This window comes from Loxodonta africana, chromosome 23 (assembly GCF_030014295.1).
Source record: "Loxodonta africana isolate mLoxAfr1 chromosome 23, mLoxAfr1.hap2, whole genome shotgun sequence".
NCBI classification, from domain to species: Eukaryota; Metazoa; Chordata; class Mammalia; order Proboscidea; family Elephantidae; genus Loxodonta; species Loxodonta africana.
In genome coordinates, this window is record NC_087364.1 from 30,436,422 (window position 1) to 30,457,997 (window position 21,576).

At 37.5% G+C, this 21,576-nt stretch overlaps 1 protein-coding gene across 5 annotated transcripts in view; it reads right to left on the minus strand.

Moving 5' to 3' along the window:
* The window catches only part of ZMYM2 (zinc finger MYM-type containing 2), a 141,713-nt gene that overhangs the window by 19,295 nt on the left and 100,842 nt on the right, over positions 1-21,576 (minus strand). The gene's annotated exons all lie outside the window — the stretch shown is intronic.

A 21,576-nucleotide genomic window follows, 5' to 3' on the forward strand; every position in this document is an offset into this window, starting at 1 on the left:
TGCCATCACTTGCTCATTAAACAGGGTCATCACCTACCCAACTGCAACAGGGGTCCAAGGATAAGAGGTGCCTCCCAGACATTACAACCAAAAGCACTGGGTGCCCATGGTCTGGCTGCAGAACCCACACACCTGTGCACTCTAGGGAACAAGGATGTGTTTTCCTCACACTCAGCCCCTCGCATTGTTAGAGCATGATCCCCTGCTGCAACCAGATACCTTTTCCTACACCAATCAACCCTTCTCCTCTAAGACAGCAGAACAGAGCCTGCACCACACACTTCATGACCAACTACCTGGACACCTGAGCTGAATCCATACAACAAAAGTGAATGGACTCCTACGTTCACATACCAGGTAATAGCTCTAGCCATCTGACAACAACGTTAGAGTGTCAAAGGCGCAAATAATCAAGCTAGCACATTCAATCAGCCTATTTGGGCATATCGAAAACAAAACAAAGCAAGGAGCTAGGATACAGTAAGCAAACGTAAAATTAGTACAGTAACTTATAGATGGCTCAGAGACAACAGTCAATATCAAACCACATAAAGAAGCAGACCACGGACACTGCAACAAGCTCTCAAAACAAAGAATCAAGGAATCTTCCAGATGAAGATATCTCCTGGAATTACCAGATGTAGAATACAAAGGATTAATATACAGAACTCTTCAAGAGAGGAAGGAGATCAGACAACAGGCAGAACAAGCCAAGGAACACACATAAAGCAGCTGAAGAAATTAAAAAGGTTATTCAAGAACATACTGAAATATTTAATAGGCTGCAAAAATCCATAGAGAGAAAGCCATCAAAAATTCCGAGGATTAACAATGAAATTTCAGAATGAGAAAACTCAGTAGAAAGTCAGAGGGCAGAATTGAGGCAATAGAAGGCAGAAGTAGTGAGACTGAAGATAAAACACTTGGCACCAATATATTTGAAGAAAAATCAGATAAAAGAATTAAAAAAAATGAAGAACCCCTAAGAATCATGTGGGACTCTATCAAGAGAAATAATCTATGAGTGACTAGAGTAACAGAACAGGGAAGCATAATAGAAAATACAAACAGAATTGTTGAAGATTTGTTGCCAGAAAACTTCGCTGGTATCAAGAAAGGTGAGAAGATATCTATCCAAGATGCTCATCGAACTCCACATAAGGTAGACCTCAAAAGAAAGTCACCAAGACATATTATAATCAAATTTGCCAAAACCAAAGATAAAGAGAGAATTTTAAAAGAGGTTAGGGATAAAAGAAAAGTCACCTACAAAAGAAAGTCAATAAGAATAAGCTGGGACTACTTGGCAGAAACCATGCAGGCAAGAAGGCAATGGGATGACTTATATAAAAAGCACTGAAAGAAAAAAACTGCCAGCCAAGCATCATATATATCCAGCGAAACTGTCTCTCAAATATGAAGGAGGGACACAGCAAAAGCAGTGCTCAGAGGCCAATTTATATCGATAAATGCACACATACAAAAAGAAGAAAGAGACAAAATCAGAGAACTGTCCCTACAACTTGAACAAATACAAAGTGAACAACAAAAGAATCCATCAGGCACCAGAAGAAAACAAATAATAAAAATTAGAGCTGAACTAAATGAATTAGAGAACAGAAAAACAATTGAAAGAATTAACAAAGTCAAAAGCTGGTTCTTTGAAAAAATTAACAAAATTGATAAACCATTGGTTAGACTGACTAAAGAAATACAGGAAAGAAAACAAATAACCTGAATAAGAAACGAGAAGGACCACATCACAACAGAACCAAATGAAATTAAAAGAATCATTTCAGATTATTATGAAAAATTGTACTCTAACAAATTTGAAAACCTAGAAGAAATGGATGAATTCCTGGAAAAACACTACCTACCTAAACTAACACATTCAGAAGTAGAACAACTAAATAGACCCATAACAAAAAAAGAGATTGAAACGGTAATCAAAAAACTCCCAACAAAAAAAAGCCCTGGCCCGGATGGCTTCACTGCAGAGTTCTACCAAACTTTCAGAGAAGAGTTAACACCACTACTACTGAAGGTATTTCAAAGCATGGAAAAGGACGGAATACTACCCAACTCATTCTACGAAGCCACCATCTCCCTGATACCAAAACCAGGTAAAGACATTACAAAAAAAGAAAATTATAGACTTATATCCCTCATGAACATAGATGCAAAAATCCTCAACAAAATTCTAGCCAATAGAATCCAACAACACATCAAAAAAATAATTCACCATGATCAAGTGGGATTTATACCAGGTATACAAGGCTGGTTTAATATCAGAAAAGCCATTAATGTAATCCATCACATAAATAAAACAAAAGACAAAAACCACATGATCTTATCAATTGATGCAGAAAAGGCATTTGACAAAGTCCAGCACCCATTTATGATAAAAACTCTTACCAAAATAGGAATTGAAGGAAAATTCCTTAACATAATAAAGGGCATCTATGCAAAGCCAACAGCCAATATCACTCTAAATGGAGAGAACCTGAAAGCATTTCCCTTGACAACGGGAACCAGACAAGGATGCCCTTTATCACCACTCTTATTCAACATCGTGCTTGAAGTCCTAGCCAGGGCAATTAGGCTAGACAAAGAAATAAAAGGTATCCAGATTGGCAAGGAGGAAGTAAAGTTATCACTATTTGCAGATGACATGATCTTATACACAGAAAACCCTAAGGAATCCTCCAGAAAACTACTGAAACTAATAGAAGAGTTTGGCAGAGTCTCAGGTTATAAAATAAACATACAAAAATCACTTGGATTCCTCTACATCAACAAAAAGAACACCGAAGAGGAAATCACCAAATCAATACCATTCACAGTAGCCCCCAAAAAGATAAGATACTTAGGAATAAATCTTACCAAGGATGGAAAAGACCTATACAAAGAAAACTACAAAGCTCTACTACAAGAAATTCAAAAGGACATGCTTAAGTGGAAAAACATACCTTGCTCATGGATAGGAAGACTTAACATAGTAAAAATGTCTATTCTACCAAAAACCATCTATACATATAACGCACTTCCGATCCAAATTCCAATGTCATATTTTAAGGGGATAGAGAAACAAATCACCAATTTCATATGGAAGGGAAAGAAGCCTCGGATAAGCAAAGCATTACTGAAAAGGAAGAAGAAAGTGGGAGGCCACACTCTACCTGATTTCAGAAGCTATTATACAGCCACAGTAGTCAAAACAGCCTGGTACTGGTACAACAACAGGCACATAGACCAATGGAACAGAATTGAGAACCCAGATATAAATCCATCCACGTATGAGCCGCTGATATTTGACAAAGGCCCAGTGTCAGTTAATTGGAGAAAAGATAGCCTTTTTAACAAATGGTGCTGGCATAACTGGATATCCATTTGCAAAAAAATGAAACAGGACCCATACCTCACACCATGCACAAAAACTAACTCCAAGTGGATCAAAGACCTAAACATAAAGACTAAAACGATAAAGATCATGGAAGAAAAAATTGGGACAACCCTAGGAGCCCTAATACAAGGCATAAACAGAATACAAAACATTACCAAAAATGACAAAGAGAAACCAGATAACTGGGAGCTCCTAAAAATCAAACACCTATGCTCACCTAAAGACTTCACCAAAAGAGTAAAAAGACCACCTACAGACTGGGAAACAATTTTCAGCTATGACATGTCCGACCAGCGCCTGATCACTAAAATCTACTCTGTCAAAACTCAACCACAAAAAGACAAACAACCCAATCAAGAAGTGGGCAAAGGATATGAACACACATTTCACTAAAGAAGATATTCAGGCAGCCAACAGATACCTGAGAAAATGCTCTCGATCATTAGCCATTAGAGAAATGCAAATTAAAACTATGATGAGATTCCATCTCACACCAACAAGGCTGGCATTAATCCAAAAAACACAAAATAATAAATGTTGGAGAGGCTGCGGAGAGACTGGAACTCTTATACACTGCTGGTGGGAATGTAAAATGGTACAACCACTTTGGAAATCTATCTGGCGTTATCTTAAACAGTTAGAAATAGAACTACCATACAACCCAGAAATCCCACTCCTCGGAATATACCCTAGAGAAACAAGAGCCTTCACACAAACAGATATATGCACACCCATGTTTATTGCAGCTCTGTTTCCAATAGCAAAAAGCTAGAAGCAACCAAGGTGTCCATCAACGGATGAATGGGTAAATAAATTGTGGTATATTCACACAATGGAATACTACGCATCGATAAAGAATAGTGACGAATCTGTGAAACATTTCATAACATGGAGGAACCTGGAAGGCATTATGCTGAGCGAAATTAGCCAGAGGCAAAAGGACAAATATTGTATAAGACCACTATTATAAGATCTTGAGAAATAGTAAAAACTGAGAAGAACACATACTTTTGTGGTTACGAGGGGGGGAGGGAGGGGGGGAGGGAGGGAGAGGGTTTTTTATTGATTAATTAGTAGATAAGAACTGCTTTAGGTGAAGGGAAGGACAATGCTCAATACATGGAAGGTCAGCTCAATTGGACTGGGCCAAAAGCAAAGAAGTTTCCCGGATAAAATGAATGCTTCAAAGGTCAGCAGAGCAAGGGCGGGGGTTTGGGGACCATGGTTTGAGGGGACTTCTAAGTCAATTGGCAAAATAATTCTAGTATGAAAACATTCTGCATCCCACTTTGAAATGTGGCGTCTGGGGTCTTAAATGCTAACAAGCGGCCATCCAAGATTCATCAATTGGTCTCAACCCACCTGGAGCAAAGGAAAATGAAGAACACCAAGGTCACATGACAACTAGGAGCCCAAGAGACAGAAAGGCCCACATGAACCAGAGACCTACATCATCCTAAGACCAGAAGAACTAGTTGGTGCCCGGCCACGATCGATGACTGCCCTGACAGGGAGCACAACAGAGAACCCCTGAGGGAGCAGGAGATCAGTGGGATGCAGACCCCAAATTCTCATAAAAAGACCAGACGTAATGGTCTGACTGAGACTAGAGGAATCCTGGCGGTCATGGTCCCCAGACCTTCTGTTGGCACAGGACAGGAACCATCCCCGAAGACAACTCATCAGACATGAAAGGGACTGGTCAGTGGGTGGAAGAGAGATGCTGATGAAGAGTGAGCTAATTATATCAGGTGGACACTTGAGACTGTGTTGGCATCTCCTGTCTGGAGGGGGGATGGGAGGATAGAGAGAGAGGGAAGCTAGCAAAATTGTCACGAAAGGAGAGACTGAAACGGCTGACTCAATAGGGGGAGAGCAAGTGGGAGTACGGAGTAAGATGTATGTAAACTTATATGTGACAGACTGACTTGATTTGTAAACGTTCATTTGAAGCTTAATAAAAGTTAATAAAAAAAAAAATATGAAGGAAAAATGAGGACATTTCCAGATAAACGGAAGTTTAGGAAATCTGTAAAAACCAAACCAAAACTACAAGAAATACCAATGGAGTTCTCTGATTAGAAAATAACTAATATCAGACATTAACCCAAGGCTGGAACACAGGATGGAGCAACCAGGTATCAACACAGATAGGGATATAACAAAAATAAATCAAGATAAAAAAATGCACAAAACGGGCAAACAGTGATTTCATTACGTAAAAGATGACAACATTAAAACAATGAACAGGGACTGAAAAATGTAGTCATAGGTCTTTTATATGGAGAGGAGCTTGAGGCGACATAAAGAAGAAAAAGTTTGGTCTAAATGTAGAAAAATAGGGGTAAATGTTAAGGTAACCAAAAAGTAGACTAATAATTCTACACATCAAAATAAATATAAGAAAAACATAAAGACTCAACAAATACAAAAGCAACAACAATAAAAAAGAGGAAAAGATATGATGAAAAACTACTCAGCACTAAAAATTAAGTGGAAAAAAGAAACTGTCAGCAACACACACAAAAAGACATCAAATGACTGCACTAAACTCATACCTATCCATAATTATGCTGAATGTAAATGGGCTAAATGCACCAATAAACAGAGAGTGGCAGAACGGATTAAAAAAACACAACCCATCTATATACTGCCTATAAGAGACACACCTTAAAGACACAAACAAAAACTCAAAGGATGGAAAAAAATTATCAAGCAAACAACAACGAAAATGCCAGAGCATTTAGGCTAGGTAAAGGAATAAAGGGCATACAGATTGGTAAGGAAGAAGTAAAAGAATCTCTATTTGCAGATGACATGATCTTACACACAGACAACCATAAGGAATCCTCCAGAAAACTACTGAAACTAGTCAAAGAGTTCAGCGGAGTATCGGGATACAAGATAAACATACAAAAATCAGTTGGATTCCTCTACACCAACAAAAAGAATGTCAAAGAGGAAATCATCAAATCAATATCATTTACAGTAGCCCCCAAGAAGATAAAATACTTAGGAATAAATCTAACCAGAAACATAAAAGACCTATAAAAAGAAAACTACAAGACACTACTCCAAGAAACCGAAAGAGACTTACTAAGTGGAAAAACATACCTCGCTCATGGACAGGAAGACTTAACATTGAAAAAATGTCTATTCCACCAAAAGGTATCTATAGATACAATGCAATTCCAATCCAAATTCCAATGACATATTTTAATGAGATAGAGAAACAAATCACCAACTACATACGGAAGGGAAAGAGGCCCTAGATAAGTAAAGCATTACCGAAAAAGAAGAACTAAGTGGGAGGCCTCACACTACCTGATTTTAGAACACCTTATAACGCCACAGTAGTCAGAATAGCCTGGTACTGGTACAACAATAGATACATAGGCCAAAGGAACAGAGTTGAGAATCCAGACATAAATCCATCCACATATAAGCAGCTGATATTTGACAAAGGCACAAAGTCAGTTAAATGGGCGAAAAGACAAATGGTGCTGACATAACCGGATATCCATCTCCAAAAAAAAAAATGAAACAAGACCCATACCTCACACCATGCACAAAAACCAACTCAAAATGGATCAAACACCTAAATATAAAATCTACAATGATAAAAACAACAAAAAAAACAAAACCCAAATACGTCAAGTTGACTCCGACTCATAGCAACCCTATAGGACAGAGGAGAACTGTCCCACAGAGTTCCCAAGGAGTGTCAGGAGGATTTGTACTGCCAACCTCATGGTTAGCAGCCAAAGCACTTAAGCACTATGCCACCAGAGTTTCCAAAATGATAAAAATCATGGACGAAAAAATAGGGACAATGCTAGGAGCCCTAATACATGGCATAAACAGCATATAAAACATTACTAACAATGCACAAACACCAGAAGAGAAAGTAGATAATGGGGAGCTCCTAAAAATCACTTATGCTCATCCAAAGACTTTATCAAAAGAGTAAAAAGATTACCTACAGAACGGGAAAAATTTTTTGCTATGACATTTCTGATTACTCTCTGATCTCTAAATCTACATGATACTGCAAAAACTCAATAGAAAGACAAATAATCCAATTAAAAAATGAAAAAAAGGATATGAACAGGTACCTCACCAAAGAAGACATTCAGGCAGCTAAGAGATACGTGAGGAAATGCTCACGATCATTAGCCATTAGAGAAATGCAAATCAAAACCACAATGAGATTCCATCTTACTCCAACAAGGCTGGCATTAATCCAAAAAACACAAAACAATTAATGTTGGAGAGGTCGTAGAGAAACTGGAACACTTTACACTGCTGGTGGGAATGTAAAATGGTACAACCACTTTGGAAATCGATTTGGCGCCTCCTTTAAAAATTAGAAATAGAACTACCATACGATCCAGCAATCCCACTCCCTGGAATATATCCTAGAAAAATAAGAGCCTTTACACAAACAGATATATGCACACCCATGTTCACTGCAGCATTGTTTACAATAGCAAGAAGATGGAAGCAACCAAGGTGCCCATCAACAGATGAACGGATAAATAATTATATATTCACACAATGGAACACTTTGCACCGATGACAAATCTGTGAAACATCTCATACCATAGAAGAATCTGGAAGGCATTATGCTGAGTGAAATTGGTCAACTGCAAAAGAACAAAGATTGTATGAGACTACTATTATAAGAGCTCAAGAAATAATTTAAACACAGAAGAAAATATTCTTTGATGGTTACGAGGGTCGGGGGGGAGGGGTATTGTCTAATTAGGTAGTAGACAAGAACTATTTTAGATGAAGGGAAAGACAATACACAATACAGGAGAGGTCAGTATAACTGGAGTAAGCCAAAAGCAAAGAAGTTTCCTGAATACAATCAAACGCTTTCAGGAGCGGGGGTCTGGGGACCATGGTTTCAGGGGACATCTAGGTCAACTGGCATAATAAAAGGTATTAGGAAAACATTCTGAATCCCACTTTGGTGAGTGACGGATAGGGTCCTAAACACTAGTAAGTGGCCATCTAAGACGCATCGCTCAGTCTCAACCCTCCTGGAGCAAAGGAGAATGAAGAATACCAAAGATGCAAGGTAACTGGAAGCCCAACAGACAGAAAGGGCCGCATAAATCAGCCTGATACCAGAAGAACTAGATGGTGCCAGCTACAACTGATGACTGCCCTGACAGGGAACACAACAGAGACTTCCTGATGGAGCAGGTGAGCAGTAGGAAAAAGCAAAATTAAACACACTGCCGATGAGTCGATTTCAACTCATAACAAGCCTACAGGACAGAGTAGAACTGCCCCATAGAGTTTCCAAGGAGTGTGTGGAGGATTTGAACTGCCAACCTCTTGGTTAGCAGGTGTAGCACTTAACCACTACGCCACCAGGGTTTCTGAGCAGTGGGATGAAGACTTCAAATTCTCATAAAAAGATCAGACTTAATGGTCTGACTGATGCTAGAATGACCCTGGAGATTACGGTTCCCAGACTTTCTGTAAGCCTAAGTGTGGAACCATTCCCAAAGCCAACTCTTCAGACAGAGATTGGACTGGAGTATAAGATAGAAAATGATACTGGTGAGGAGTGAGCTTCTTGGCTCAAGTGGACATATGAGAGTATAGGTAGCTCCCATCTGGAGGGCAGATGAGAAGGCACAGGGTGACAGAAGCTGGCTGAATGGACATGGGGAATACAGGGTACAGACAAGGAGTGTGTTGTCTCATTAGGGGGAGAGCGACTAGGAGTACATAAAAAAACAAGGTATATATAAATTTTTGTATGAGAGACTGACTTGATTTGTAAACTTTCACTTAAAACACACACAAAATATCTAAAACTAAAAAACAAGGGAAAAAAAGACTATCAAAAGAGTAAAAAAAGAAACTACAGACTGGCAAAATTTTTCAGAAAAGACGTATCAGTTAAGGTTCTAATCTCCAAAATTTACAGAAAACTTCAACAACTCAACAACAAAAGGACAAACAACCCAATATTAAAATGGGCAAGGGACATGAACGGAAAGTTCACCAAAGAAGACATCGAAGTATCCAACAAACACATGAAATGATACTCATGATCATTAGCCATTAAACCAAAACCAAACCAAACCCAGGGCCATTGAGTTGATTCCAACTCATAGTGACCCTATAGGACAGAGTAGAACTGCCCCATAGGGCTTCCAAGGAGTGCCTGGCGGGTTAGAACTGCTGACCCTTTGGTTAGCAGCTGTAGCACTTAACCACTAAGCCACCAGCATTTCCCATTAGCCATTAGATGGATGCAAATCAAAACTATAATGAGACACAATCTCGTTCCTCCTAAAATGGCACTGATTAAAAAAATACACACACACACACAGAACAACATATGCTGGTGAGGATGTGGGGAGGCTGGAGCCCTTAACCATTGCTGGTGGGACTGTAAAATAGTACAAACACTATGGAAAACGGTCAGGAGCTTTCTCAAAATACTAAAAATAGAGTTGCCTGCCCATCCAGCAACCATTCCTATGAATATACCCCAAAGACCTAAAACCACTGACACGACCAGATATATGTACTCGTATGTTCACTGCAACTTTATTCACAATAGCAAAACAATGGAAACAACTAAAGGGCCCATCAACGGATGAATGAGTAAGCAAATTGTGGTACACAGACATAATGGAATACACTGTTCAACCATAAGGTACAATGATGAGTCCAGGAAACATAACATGATGGACCGGAAGGCATAATGCTAAGTGAAATACATCAAGTATATGAGGATAAATATTGTATGATCCCTTTTTTAATACAAAAACAAGAACAGATAAACTTAGAGACACCAATATTCATTGGTGGTTGCCCAGGAGAAGGAGGGCAGGGGGAGTTAAGTACACTTTAGAATTTAGAGGCTTACTACGTTTGGTGATGGGAAATGTGGCTCTGTGTGCGTAAGTAGCAAGCACAGCACAACCATAGTAAAGATGAGTGCTTTAGCATAAATAGAAGGGTATAGACATAATTAAAGAGAATGCTGACAAAATGTGATAAACGTAACTAATGTCAATAAATAATTTATCTGGAAATTTGTTAAGAAAAAATTCATTGGGGGATATCCAATTTTGCAACAATAGTAGTAACTGCAAAATGTGTATTTGGTTACACAGATATATATATATAAGTACACACAAATATGTACAGGTAGTTATATACGAATAACTGTAAGCATATGTATATATATGTTCGTGTGTACTGCATATATTTTCAAGCATAAAATAAACCACACAGGGGACACAGTTATGGATACTTTCTAGACACAACCGAACACATCATGGGATTGGTCTACTAGGTTTAAAGGCTTAGAACCATAGTCTCATGGGACAGCTCAGTCCACTGGCTTAATATGGTCCATAAAGACATCCTAGTTTGATAAGTAGCATCTGGGGTCTTAAAAGCTTGCAAGTGGCCATCTAAGACACAACTATTGGTCTTCACCAGTCTGAAACTAAAGAGTAAGACCAAAGACTCAAAGAAGAAACCACTCCATAAACTAACGATTAGTCTACATGAATTACAACATCACCTACTTTGAGACCAGAAGAACTAGACGGTGCCCAGCTACCACTACTGACTGTTCCGACTAGGGATCGAATAGATGGTTCTGGATAGAATGGGAGAAAAACGTAGAACAAAACTCAAATTTCTAAAAACAGGCCAACCTTACTGGACCAGTAGAGACTAGACGAATCCCTGAGACTATTGTCCTGAGATCTCTTTAAAATTGGAACTCAAACCACTCCCAGAGGTCACCTTTCAGTCACTGACAGATTGGCTCATAAAATATATAACATCACCCGTGAGTACCGTGCTCCTCAAAATAATCATCTAGATGAAATCAAACGGTTAACATTCACCCCAGACCAATAATGAGAAAGCTTCAAGGGACAGGGATGCTAAATTAATGGAAAGAGAACAACCAAAATGGAAATAATGAGCATGCTATATCACTAAGAACGTAACCAATGTCACTGAACGATATGTATAAAAATTGTTAAATGAGAATGTAATTTCCTGTGTAAACTTTCACCAAAAACATATACAAACACACACAAAACATCTTCATGGACTCCTCACCCATTTCTGATGGGAATGTAAAATGGTACAGCCACTACGGAAAACAGTTTGGCAATTCCTCAAAAAGAGAAACAGAACTATCATATAACCCTGCAACTCCACTCCTAGGTATATACCCAAACGAAATGAAACAGGAATACAAACAGATACCTGTACACTAATGTTCACTGCAGCACTATTTACAATATCCAAAAGGTGGATGCTGGAGAGACAGGTATGCTACATTATATCAACTGTCCTCCCTGACCATCTCTCCCTAGCTGCTGCTGACGTAATAGGTACTAATGGACATAAAGTTAGTGCTTTAGGGGGAGATGACTGCTCTCTGAAGAAAGTCAGAACTCTGTTAACATACCTCAGTGGGATAAAGGAGGCAGGGCTATTCTCTGGTGCCAGTAAATCTAAATCACTTTGAACAGGGGCACTAAATGATGCCCATTGCCTACAGGGCGCTTGCCACTTTTATTACCCCCCTTTACCTTATATTGCCCCCTTCTGTTACCTCTTCCCCTACCTGCTTTCTGTGCATGCTATTTAGCATGTAGACATGGCTGTCCGATTAGTATTTAATCCTAGAAGACAGGAACTTAGTGTTCTCCTTCCAAGATGTGAATTGGGACACACGTGGATGCGATCTAACCCTGTGGATGAGGAGCCTAACTTCAGGGAACTCAGGCTCATGATGATGTGTGCTGTTCTACTCACGCCTGTCTATTCTGTAGTAAATGCCAGTGGATCATGCCATTAGAAGTGTCTAGTCTGTGCTCTGATCCAAAGGGTCTTTCACTAAGAACTTGTAAATACAGTGACATTGCGGTGAAAACAACCTAAAAGTCCATCAACAGATGAATGGATAATTGTAATGTGGTACAGACATACAATGAAATATTAATCAGCCATAAAGAGAAAGAAAGTCCTGACGCATGCCACAACATCGATGAACCTTGAAAACATTATGCCGTCTTAACAACAGAAAGAGAACCCAATCAAAAAGTGGACTTGAACAGACCAAAATTTCACCAAAGAGAATTTCATAAAATGGCCAAAAAGCACATGAAAAGATACTCAATGTCATTAAAAAAAAAAAAAACTAAACCAAACCAAACCTTGTTACTGTTGCGTCGATTCTGACTCACAGGGACCCTATAAGCAGAGCAGAACTGCCCTATAGAGTTTCCAAGGCTGTAAATTTTTACAGAAACAGATTGCTACTACCTTTCTCCTGTGGAACAGCTGGTAAGTTTGAACAACTGACCTTTCAATTAGCAGCCAAGCACTTAAACACTGCATCACCAGGGCTCCTATTAGCCATTAGAGAAATAAAAATTAACACTACAATAAGATTAAGATTTCACTCCCACAATGATGGCTAAAATTAAAAAACAAACAAATGTTGGTGAGGCTATGGAGAAATTGGAACTCTTATCCATTGCTGGTGAGAATGTAAAATGGTACTGCCACTGCTGACAACACTTTGAAGGTTCCTCAAAAACTTAAACATAGAACTAGGATATAACACAGCAATTCCACTCCTAGGTATATATCCAAGAGACTTGGGTGCAGCAATGCAGTCAATGTTCATTGCAGCACTATTCACAATAAACAAAAAGTGAAAATAACCTAAACGCCCATCGAGTGCATGGCTAACCAAATCATGGTATATATACACAACAGGACATTACTCAGCCATAAAGAGAAATGAAGTCCTGATACATGCCACGACATGGATGAACCTTGAAAACATTATGCTAACTAAAATATGTCAATCACAAAAGGATAAATACATGATCTCACTTATATTAAGTAACAATATGCAAATGTATAGAGAAAAATTTTATTAGTGATTACCAGCGGTGGAAGGGAAGGCAAAAGGAAGAACCACTGTTTAGAAAGCACTGAATTCCTGTGTTATGGTGATGGGAAATTTGGCAACGATTATGGGTGATGGTTGCACATGATTAATGTAACTGATATTAATTAACAGCACACCTGAAAAATGTTAAGTTGGCAAATGTTAGTTTTACACACACACACAACTTACAACAGTAAAAAAAAAAAAAATTAAAACATGCCTGAGTGAAATAAGTTAGTCACAAAATGACAAATATTGTGTGAACCCAAAAACATGAAATAGGCAAATGCTTAGAGACCAAAGTTACCCTGGTGGGAGGTATGGGAAAGAGGGAATCACTGCATAGGGGACACTGAGTTTCTGTTTAATAGTGGCAGAATAATTTGGAAATTGATAGTGCTAACAGTTGTACAACATGATGAATGTAATCAATGTCACTGAATTGTACATGTAAAAATTGCTAAACTGGCAAATGTTTTGTTATATGTATTTGTACCACCATTTAAACAAAAAGTATCTTCACAAAAAGTTTTCAGTTATAGAATTATTTTAATTAGTAAGTGTCTGCTTTTAAAAATATAAACTCATTAAAAAAATAAAAACAGGTAGAATTGAATAATATAGTTTACTTAACACAATATACCCAAAACAAATAATTTTAACATTTAATCATATAAAAATTATTAATGAGGTATTTTACATTTTTTTATTTCATATAAACTCTTCAAAATCCGGTGTGTACTTTGCATTCAGGGCACTTATTTCAGACTAGCTGCATTTTAATGGCTCTGTTTTCTTATGGATAAAAAATGCTTTGAAAGGCAAAGCAGCACATTGCTAGAAATCTATTTACTTAAAAAGAAATTCTTGTATTGGCATTTGAGAAAAATATAAAGTACCACATAAAATACTTCTATTTTATATATACATATATATAAAAAATATATATATACACATGCATATATATACACACGTGCACATATATACTATACATATATAAACCAAACCAAACTCACTGCCCTTGAGTCAATTACCAACTCATAGCGACCCCATAGGACAGAGCAGAACTGCCCCACAGAGTTTCCAAGGAGCGCCTGGTGGATTTGAACTGCCGACCTTTTGGTTAGCTGCTGTAGCTCTTAACCACTATGCCACCAGGGTTTATATATATGTATGTTCAGAGTGTTATCAAGTTTGCTTAAATATTGCCACTAAAAGGGGAACTACGCGTTGTCAAAGAATGCTTTGGAGAGCCAGCTAAGGAAGAAACCTATCACGTCTAACAACAATACACACAATTTATAAAATTAAAATGATATTGAGAATATAAGACGTTCACCATTTGAAGTTTACTGTTGTTTCTTGTTGTTAGATGCTCTCAAGTCGGATCCGACTCATAGCGACCCTATGCACAACAGAACGAAACGCTGCCTGGTCTTGCGTCATCCTTACAATCATTGTTATGCTTGACCTCCTTGTTGCAGCCACTGTGTCAATCTACCTCACTGCGGATCTTCCTCTTTTCTGCTGACCCTGTACTTCGTCAAGCATGATGTCCTTCTCCAGGGACTGATCCCTCCTGACAACATGTCCAAAGTATGTAAAATGCAGTCTCACCATCCTTGCTTCTAAGGAGCATTCTGGTTGAACTTCTTCTAAGACAGGTTTGTTTGTTCTTTTGGCAATCCATGGTTATATTCAATATTCTTCACCAACACCACAATTCAAAGGTGTCAATTCTTCGGTCTTCCTTATTCATTGTCCAGCTGTCACATGCAGATAATGTGATTGAAAATACTACGGGTTGAGTCAGGCACGCCTCAGTCTTCAAGGTGACGTCTTTGTTCTTCAACACACTTTAAAAGAGGTCCTTTGCAGCAGGTTTACCTAGTGCAATGTGTCTTTTGATTTCTTGACTGCTGCTTGCATGGCTGTTGATTGTGGATCCAAGTAAAATGAAATCCTTGACAACTTCGATCTTTTTTCCTTTCATCATGATGTTGCTCATCGGTCCAGTTGTGAGGATTTTTACTTTATGTTGAGGTGCAATCCATACTGAAGGCTGTGGTCTTTGATCTTCATTAGTAAGCACTTCAAGTCCTCTTCACTTTCAGCAAGCAAGTTTGTGTCATCTGCATAATGCAGGTCGTTAATGAGTCTTCCTCCAATCCTGATGACCGGTTCTTCTTCGTATAATCTAGTTTCTTAGATTATTTGCTCGGCATACAGATTAATTAGGTATGGTGAAAGAATACAACCCTGACGCATACCTTTCCTGACTTTAAACCAATCAGTATTCCCTTGTTCTGTCTGAACAACTGCCTCTTGATCTATGTAAGGGCTCCTCGTGAGCACAATTAAGTTTCCCGAAACTCCCATTCTTCACGATGTTATCCATCATTTGTTATGATCCACACAGCTGAATGCCTTTGCATAGTCAATAAAACACAGGTAAACATTCTTCTGGTATTCTCTGCTTTCAGCCAGGATCCATCTGACATCAGCAATGATATCCCTGGTTCCACATCCTCTTCTGAAACCGGCCTGAATTTCTGGCAGTTCCCTGTCCATATACTGCTGCAGCCGTTTTTCAATGATCTTCAGCAAAATTTTGCTTGCATGTGATATTAATGATATTGTTCTATAATTTCCACATTCGGTTGGATCACCTTTCTTGGGAACAGGCATAAATATGGATCTCTTCTAGTCAGCTGGCCAGGAAGCTGTCTTCCGTATTTCTTGGCATAGACGAGTGAGCACCTCCAGTGCTGCATCTGCTGAAACATCTCAATTAATACTCTCTCAATTTCTGGAGCCTTGTTTTTTGCCAATGGCTTCACGGCAGCTTGGATTTCTTCCCTCAGTACCATCAGTTCCTGATCATATGCTACCTCCTGAAATGGCTGAATATTGACTAATTCTTTTTGGTATAATGACTCTGTGTATCCCTTCCACATTCTTTTGATGCTTCCTGTGTTGTTTAATATTCTCCCCACAGAATCCTTCACTATTGCAACTTGAGGCTTGAATTTTTTCTTCATTTCTTTCAGCTTGAGAAATGCCGAGCATATTCTTCCCTTTTGGTTTTCCATCTCCAGCTTTTTGCCCACGTCATTATATTACTTTGTCTTCTCGAGACGCCCTTTGAACTCTTCTGTTCAATTCTTTTACTTCATCAATTCTTCCTTTGTCAATCATTTAGCACAGTGTCTAGTCCAGCATTTGTATGTCCAGGAAATCTAGCATAAAACAGGCACTTAACCAATATTTGCTGAATGAAAAATCACCAAAACTCTGAATCTACCACATCACTGTTACATAGAAAATAAAGCAAATTCTTAAGGCCTTTCTGAATCAATGAAAGGTTAAACAGGTTTAGAAATGTTATATGTATTTTAATAGAATTTTAATTCTCTGAAAACTATCCATTTACACAGATCTCAAATTAGCAAGCCATGTAAGTGAGCTTACTACATTTTTTAATTTAGTAAATGGATATCGTAGTTTTCAAAGAATAAATTCTTCTGGAAGACCTGTATGTAAAAAATAAAAATCTTGGGAAAATGACAAATAAAGGGTTACTACCTAGAACAAGGAATTCTCACAAACTGAAAAGGATAAACAACCTACTAGACAAAGGGATAATTCACAGAAAAGCAAAACCAAATAGCCAAGAAACAGGAAGAGATCCTCAGTCCCTTTGGAAAGCAATCTGGTGATGTATTTCAAAAGCAAAAATATACTTTTCTTATGATCCAGTAATACCCTTGGCAGGAATCTTATCTCATAGAAATAGAAGCACCAGTATGTAAGGATAATTACACAAGATTTAGGGGGAAAGAGGGAAGGAGAGTGCACAAGTCTGTTTATAAAGGCAAAATTCTATAAAGTAAAGGGAATGTCCATCATTGTGGTAATGACTAAATTCACTATGTTACCTCATACAATGAAATGTTACAGTTAAGTCTGTTCCAGCTGACTTAGAGGGATTGCCACAATGTACTGTAAAGTACGAGGTGGGGGAAGAATAATATATAATACCGTTGCCAAAAATTCTCATATATTTTTTATGAACATGTCAAAAGATACAGACGTATGCATATAGTTAGCTGTGACAGGGTAAGGGATGAAGGAAAAAGGGTACCCATAATGCCACTCATGCTAAATTTGCTGTGAGGGGCATGTGGTCACATATGTGATTGCATATGAAAGGATGATCACATAATGTTAATGATGGCTATTTTAGGATTGTGAGATTTCATACGATTTTCCCTATCATGTGAATATTTAATAAGAGCAATCATTCCTTATATAATCGGGAAAAAAATCAGCTCTTTTCTTTGTGAAGGAGGGGAAAAATGCTGTGCTCCCTTCTTTATACAGTACCAATTAAAAGTCCATAATTATATTTAATTTCTCAATATACAAAACAGAAGTGACTATTTACTTCTCTAACATTTCTAAGACTTGGTCCTGAAAACTAAGGATGTTATTCCCTCTATAGACATATCTAAGAGAATTATAGTTCCTCTTTAATATTACCTTATTCTCAGATGTAAACAAAACCAATAAATGTACTGACAGAAAAACATGTACGCTGTTCCAAAAATATCTTCTAGTTTTGTACATATCCTTGAAGAAATAAACAGCACTGATTTCTGGAAAGTATATTTTTCGTAACTTTACACCAAGTTTTAGGATTTTTTTAAAGCTGCTTACAAATATACAGTCTTCAAAAACAAAGTCAAGTATGTGAACGTACATCCAATGATGAGAACAAATAGCAAAATAAAAAAAAAAATTTTTTTTTTTTTTTGGGAAACATTTATCAGTACATACAGAACCTATTTAAAGACATAATTATCATTGATTACCCAATCCATTTAGTTCTCAAACCTTTAACAGTATTTGGAGTTCATATCAGAACTCCATTCGATAAAAAACAATTGGGGACTGAACTTCCTGTAATGGGGTTATGAGGAGGTCAGCCAATTTCCTTTATTTAAATTAAGGAAAATGAAAACACAACATACCATAACTTGTGGACTGCAGCTAAAGTAGTTCTTAGATGGAAATTTATAGCTTTAAATGCTTTCTAGAACAGATGAAAGGTCTATAATCAATGATCTAAGCTTACATCTTAAGAAGCTTGGGAAAAAAGCAAACTAAGAAAGGAAATAATAAAGATCAGAGACTCAATGAAACTAAAAGCTGGTTCTTTGAAAACATCAATAAAATAAAACTGATAAACCTTTACCTAGAACAGGGGTCTAGGCAAACTATGGCCTGGTCCTATTGGGCCCAATCTCATCAGCCACATTACAGACTGTAAGCTAAGTTTTTTGTTTTTTTTTTTAAACAATAATTAATGGCTATATTTTAAGTGGTTATATAAATGGTTATACAATATCCTAGATTTTTACCTCTCTGGCTGCAAAGCCTAAAATATTTATTATCTTGTCCCTTAAGTTTTAAAAAGTTTGCTGATCCTTGAGCTAGACTGTTCAAGAAATGAAAAGACACAAATTTCTAATACTAGAACTAAAAGAAAGATGAGTACATCCTATAGACACTAAAAGAGTAATAAGGGAATATTATCAATTTATGCTAACAAATTTGATGAAATGCATAAATTTCTTAAAGGGTAAAACTGCCAAATTTGATTCAACAAGAAACAGAAAACCTAAATAGCCTTATAGCAACTAGAGCAATTGATTCAGTAACTAAAAACCAACCTCCCCACCCCACCTTGCAAAAAATAATCCCAGGGCTGATATGGTTTCAGAGGTACATTTTATCAAACATTTAAGGAATAAGCAATACTAATTCTCACAAGCTCTTTCAGAAAATAGGAGAAAAAACACTTCAAACTCATTTCATGAGGCCAGTATTACCCTAACAAGGAGCCCGAGTGGCGCAATGGTCTAAGCGCTCAGTTGCCAATTGAAAGGTCAATGGTTCAAGCTCACCAGCCACTGTGAGAGAAAGATGTGACAGTTTGCTTCTGATAAAAGACTACCACCTTGGAAACCCTTATGGGGCAGTTCTACTCTTTCCCATAAGCTCAGTGAGTTGGTAACAACTCCGTGACAAGTTTTTTTTTTTTTTTTTTAATACTACAAATGCCACAAGAACAGCTGAAACAGCAAAAAGTATTTGAATTTAGAGAAAACTGGAAGAATAGAGATGGGTGGGGTAGAGAACCACTTTATTTTGTTGTAAGCCTTTTACAACTCTTCGACTTTAAAAAGCTATGTCATCTAGATACTAATTTTCAAGAACACTTGTTTTTAATATGAACTTTTATACAGAGCCCCAAAACATGACAAAAAAAGTAAAGTGGGGATAAAACAAGAGCCTGGAGAATACATACACTCAAAAGTCATAGAAAATTGCAGATGTAGGTCTACTGCATAAAAGGCACAATAATCATCTAATTCAATGAGTGCCTACTGTGTGTGGACAGCATGGTACAAGATATAAGAGAAAACTCTACCTCCTGTTTGGTCTTAAGGGGACTTACATGTAGTTCATTCTGAAATTAGAGAATTGAGCCTATTTCACTTGTATCTGGCACAGCTTCTCAATGCCATTCCTACTCTATTACTACCACATATAAAAAATATATATCTTACATAATATTCCTGGAGGGGTCTGGGGAAGCACCTCGTACCTGTTTAGAAACAGTAACAATTCAATCTTCTATGGATGTGTATTAACAATAAGTATAAGAAGTAAAAGCACCCTGAGTGGAGTAAACGGTTCTGCTCTTGACTAGCCAAAAGGTTGGTGGTGCTAACCCACCCAGAGGTGACTTAGAAGACAGGCCTGGCAATCTGCTTGCAAAAGGTCAAAGCCTTGAAAACCCTATGAAACAGTTCTACTCTGCACATATGGGGTCATCACGAGTCGGAAATCTACTCAACGGCAACTAACGACCACAACGGCATAATAAACAAACACTTTATAATAATTCAACAGCTTCGTAACTCTTCAGGTTCGGTTTTAATGTTAAATGAGTTTTCATGGCAAACTAAAAGGGTAAAAAACAGCTTTTGGTTTTCAGTGGTTTTTGGGCTCTTGGAATGGCAGACCCATATCACCATCTAAGTATGAGGCTCAAAATGCATAGAAATCTGTCAAAAAACAATACACAAAAGAAAAGTTAAAACTATTATATTTCTTTTAGGTTGCTACTGTAAAATATGTGATTACTCTTGAATACATGGTAATTTGCAGCCACGCTATTTCCCCACTAGTATTTATATAATCTTAGACAAGATTTCTATCTTGAAGAAAATGTACACAAAGTACAAAATAAGACAATTCTAGTTTTCTTCTGTAATTGTGTCTAACACCTGTTAACAGCATTAAATTTTAGGCCTATAAACAAAACTCTAGAAAAAGATCACCCCTTATCATCCATCAAACTTAGAAATACCTAGAATGTGAAACTGTAATCCTTTCTGACTTGGGCTCAAGCCTGTAAAATTTGTTTCCGACAAACTAAAGGTTATTATGAAAAAGACTCACTCAGATTCATAAACGTGTGGCTGAAGTTTACCTAAAACTCCAAAACAATGAATGGCTTTTATGAGATGACTTCAAAGAACTACTGAGCAGTTACACTATTTAACAACTTAGGAACACAACTCTGGTGTAAGTGAAACCAGACCTACTATTCTGAGAAATATTTGTCTGTTTATACACAGATCAGCATGGACCTATAGGCATATATAGCTACAGATCATGTCTCATAATGTGAAATAGTTTGCAAATGGTAAGGAGGGAATGATGTCACTCTGATTATCATCCATGATTTTTTTTTTTTAAAGCATATTCACGCTTTCTATCACTTTATCACCAAGTAATAAGAGTTGGAAAAAAAAAGTATCGCAACACAGCTGAATGCAGGAAGCAAAGAAGGAATATTTGCTAATTAAAACACTCACCTCCTCTTGGCTCAAGTTAGTCACATAATCAATCTTACCAAAAAAAAACCAAACCCAGTACCGTCGAGTCGATTCCAACAGACTTATTATAGCCAACCTTGCTATATTTTGCCCTTGTTCCTATAATTCAGGAGCCAATACCCTTTCTTATAGCTCCTTCCATTAATCTACCTAAACACATTTTAATACTGCATACTATAGTATATATGCTACAGCAAATACATGTTTGTTAAGCCAATTACAAGAGATGC